This window comes from Artibeus jamaicensis, unplaced genomic scaffold (genome assembly GCF_021234435.1).
Source record: "Artibeus jamaicensis isolate MK-2021 breed Jamaican fruit bat unplaced genomic scaffold, CSHL_Jam_final contig_384, whole genome shotgun sequence".
NCBI classification, from domain to species: Eukaryota; Metazoa; Chordata; class Mammalia; order Chiroptera; family Phyllostomidae; genus Artibeus; species Artibeus jamaicensis.
The window spans coordinates 14,285,603-14,290,108 of NW_026521810.1; the positions used below are offsets into that span (position 1 = coordinate 14,285,603).

At 53.2% G+C, this 4,506-nt stretch overlaps 1 long non-coding RNA gene across 1 annotated transcript; it reads right to left on the minus strand.

Annotated features, from left to right (window-relative positions):
• Positions 1–401: 401 nt before the first annotated feature.
• Positions 402–4,205, minus strand: LOC128627307 (uncharacterized). The gene is made up of 3 exons (XR_008391473.1): positions 4,135–4,205; positions 3,926–4,017; positions 402–637 (listed from the first exon to the last, which is right to left on the minus strand). It is a non-coding gene; the product is annotated as an uncharacterized LOC128627307 (long non-coding RNA).
• Positions 4,206–4,506: the final 301 nt, after the last annotated feature.

Here is a 4,506-nt window from a genome sequence, read left to right on the forward strand (position 1 = left end):
AGCCACAACACAGAATCGTGGCTCCAACGGCTCTGTGTGAACCCTCCACAGGAAATCTTTTTTCTTTTTCTTCTTTTTTTTTAAGATTTTTATTTATTTGTTTTTTAAGAGAAAGTAAGGGAAGGAGAAAGGGAGAGAAAAATCGATGTGTGAGAGAAACATTGATTGGTTGCCTCTCACATGCCCCCAACCAGGGACCTGGCCTGCAACCCAGGCCCTGACCTGGAATTGAACCAGCAACCTTTCAGTTTGCTGGACGGTGCCCAACCCACTGAGCCACACCAGTTAGGGCCATTGTTTCTTTTTCTTTGTATTGTTGACGCTGTCCCAGATGTCCCCATTTCGCCCCTTTGCCTGCCTTTACCCAGCCCCCAGCCCCTTCCCTCTGGGCGTCCCCGCACTGTTGGCTGTGTCCATGGGTCTTGGGTCCAGTGCGTTTGTGGTCTTGGGCTGATCCTGTCACCATCATCAGAGAGTCACTTCTACAAATAAATGAAATAAGTCACACTTTCGTGTGACTACTTACATACAGATTCGGTTTTTCTTTGATTCAGGGGTCTTACACCGTCTAGAGCACAGACATTCATGCTCAGTTAACTGCACTTCGGGTCTGATTTGCCTAGGAGACCACTTTGCTCTGTGTTGTGGAAGAGAAAAAAATAGAGAAAAGTAAAGTGTAGAGAAATGTTGCACGGCCAGGGTAGAACTTTTTATAGAATTGTTTCCCTTGCTCAGTGTTTCTCATCGTGGTATTGTTTCTGTGGGAAAATCGATCCAATTTTTATCTTTTCGACTTATACCACCTTTTCCTAGAATATAACCTGCTTTAAGTTTAAACAATACCTGCCCCTTTTTTGCTTGTGTATGTGCATGCGTGGGTGTGAGAACAGTCAACATTCTTCAAGACAGGGCAGAGCCCGGCGCTGAGAACGACGCAGGACTTGGAACACCCTGATAAGAGACGTCTCTGCAAGGCCATGGGTGGGGGCCGTGGGTGGGTGCTGGACACGCTCCGCTGGGCTCTTCCGACCCTGGACTCCGCGTCCCTCCGCACACACGCTTCACCTCGGCAAGCCACCGTGTCGTGTGACCAGCTGCCCCCCCCCCCCCCCGTTAGCTCAAGACCGAGGGGTTTTCTGGGATGCAAGATTTTCAGTGCTAAAACTTGGAAAATTCCAGAAAACCAGGACAGTCAGCCGCCCTACAAGTGTCGTGGGCTGGGAGCACCACCTCCATCTTTCACCGGTGCTACAGGCTGCCCCATGGGTGGGACGCTCCGACTGCCGCCCCCTTGGCGAAAGCCTACGACTACCCCGGCACCTGGGGGGAATGACCCCGAGCTGCCCTGCTGAGGAGCCCATGAGAGAGAGAGACGGGGGGTAGCGAAAGCCCCCCCGTCTGAGCCATAAGGCTCTTGGGCACAAGTTTCCAGAGCCCGAGGCCTTGCCACGTTGACTTCCATCGGCAACCTCCAAATACTCGAGTGCCTGTCATTTAAAAAAACAAAAAAGGACATGACCCGAGACCAGGGTATCACCTGGGGAGCTCATGGCTCACCCCAGAGATTCTGACTTCACTGGGGTAGGGCCAGGTTTGTGCACACTCACACACACTCACACACACACACTCTTCTTGACTTATCCCCTCCGGTTTCTCTCCAGTCAGGAAATTTCTCTACTGAGTATGAAAGTTTTATCACTCTTAAACTTCTCTAGTTCTCGCTAAGGTTATCTTCAGCAAAAATGGCCTCTGGAGAAATCAGAACTTTTTGCTGTATCAGTGGCAACCACGTGAGAGATTCTCTTCATGGGCAATTCTAACCTAAAGGTTCAAACCGCTCTTCTTCCTCTGTGAGTAAACTGTCCCCTCCTGGCTGTGGGGGCTTGTTTGGGGTCCCCTTCCTTGCCAGCTCCCTCCTGGGTTTCTCCTCACCAGGAGCCATGGTTTCAGAGGTTCCCTTCTTCCCCATCGGGCACCCTGGTTCTGCCCGACCTCCTGGCCCGGAACCCCCTGAGTTCTATAGTTTTCCTCTCTGGGATGCAGAAATGGAGGGCTCCCATGTCATTCCGTGGGCCCGCCTCACCAGGCCAGCCCGCTGAACAGGAGGCTCAGCCACAGGGTCCCTGGCGTGCCCCTGTCCTGTGCTGTATCTAGAAGGTGACAAGTCTCAGGGCCTGTGGTTGCCATGTGAGGCAAGGTCACTTGAGGCCGAAGCAGCAGTGGTCAAACTAGGAGACCAGGTCTGTCGGCAAGCAACAATGACAGCTGACCGGACAGCCCATGGAGGTGAGCTGACAGCGACTCAGAGCCCAATTTCTCCTTCCAAGGTCCCGGTGCACGTTCTCACACTCTGGCTATGCTCAGGGTCTCTGAGATCCTCGCCCTAGTTTTCTCTTGAGCGAAGCCCACAATAGCAGGTTTCTGTCACTTGCCAGCAATCTATCCCAGGGAGAGTCACCAATGTCCGCTGCCCCCATAGGCACCCTCTTGAAACCTAAATCCGAGCCTTTCCCGCTCTCACAAAGTCTCCTTTTCAGCTCTAAAGAGGCCTGCACCCACCTCGCCTTGGGTCTGTTTCCTGGAGTTTGAGGGGAGCTGGCCTCTTCTCTCACCCGAGAGCCCTCCCCCTGGCCGCCGCAGAGCCCGGGGCCCTCGTCCACCCCTGCAGTTCCCAGGGCTCCGGCTGCATCTCCCCTTTTGTCCCCTGCCTAGGAACATTCTACAACACATCTCTGTAGAACACTTTTGAAAACAAAGTAAATAGTGGTTTCCTCACATTCCTGTCAGCCTTTGTCTTTCAAGACTGAGGAGTATTAAACTGGAGAGCTCCCCACTCCCCCACATTACCCTCTGGCCCAGACCTTTAGGGGTGGGGGGCAGGGCTGCCCAGGATTGCTGGGCTCAGCCGGCAGTTGCGGAACACTTAGTAGGCCTTCGGTTTCACTTGGCTACCCCATTCCACCCTGCCCTGGTACTGGAGTGAGAATCACAGTCAAGTGATAGGCAGGGCACTTAGCTACCTGGAACAGAGTGGCCTTGACTCCAAGATGCACTCCTAACCACCACACGGCCCTGCCTCTTCCTGGCCCCAGTCTCTGACAGACCCCGGGGCCACATCCTCAGCTAGCCTCTCCTTTGTCACAGCCCTGTGCGGGCCCAGGGGGCCTGGCTTCTCCTCTTCTAGGATGTGGTGTGGGCCTCAGGGGAGAGCTAGAACAATGCTAAACCCCTTATCAACAGCTAATCCCATCCTGGCCAGCTTCTGGACTTCCCTTCTCAGAAATGCCAACTCTTATTTTAACACATGGTGTGTTCACTTCTGAGTCACCTCAGCCCCAATTGTGTGCAGCCTCAGTGGTGACAGCCCCTCCCTAACACCTCAGCCAAGCCCTTCCAGAGGAGTAAAGACCAAACACCTTCAAGTCCATCCGAAACAGGGCTGGCTTCCTTCTACCCTGTCACGAACTCCTGGCGCCACAAAATACAGAAGCTAGAAAAGACCCTAGAAATCATCAGATCCCACCCCCTCATTCATAGCTGAGTTCACCAAATCCCAGTGAGGACAGGGCCCCGCTCAAGGTCACACAGCAAGATCAGGCAGAACTCCTAGTCCAGTCCCTTTCTCCTTGTCTTTTCAAAGGACAAGAGGAGAGAGGAAAACTGAGGGGTAAGTGGCTGTTGGGTTTCGTTCCTATTTAGACTTCAGTTCCATACTTGCACAAAAAGGGTGCTTGTTCCACTCGGGAGTCAGCACTGTCCCCCTACCCTCCACCCCCCAGCAACTGGAATGGTCTCAGACACCCTGGGTATCAGGGGTGACTTTGCCCAGAAGGAGAAGTATCAGGAACCCCCATGAATCAGGGCCTCTAAGTGCCCCAAATGTGGCACTTAGCAGGAAAAAGGCTAACGAGAAAAGAGTTGGTACCTTGAGAAGTCCGCACACCAGTCCCTTCCAGTGACATCTGCAGCTCTGGAAAATGAGACCTGGGCCCAAGATGACCTCCCAGAGGTCCTGTTCTGAGACAGTGAGAAGGATTTATAATGCACCCAAAAAAGGGGTTTGGGCTAACCTCAGCAAGCCTTGCATTCAGCCTCCCACAGCTCAGCCCTGCACCCCTGCACTTTCTCACTCACCAGCATGTGGGCTCTGAGGCCCACCAGCAGCCACTATCTGAGCATGTGCGACAGAAAGACCCAGGTCAGGCCACTCACCCTCTCGGTAAAGTGTGTAGACTAATACACCCTTCCTCCAGGGTTGGCTTCAGCACGAAAGCATTTGGAATGCTGCCTGGCATGTGATCGCTTAGCTGTCATTATCATCATCATTATTATTCTAAGCTCTCAGCAGCTAGGACCGGCTTCCTTTAGCCTCAAGTGTGTCACCCAAGGGCCAGCATTGTGAAGGCAGGAAGTGTAAGCCCTGTGATCCTCAGGGTCACACTGGGTACAGCTTCAGGGGATGTCTGCGAAGTGCAGAAACATAAGCCAGAAACTGGGGTTGGAACA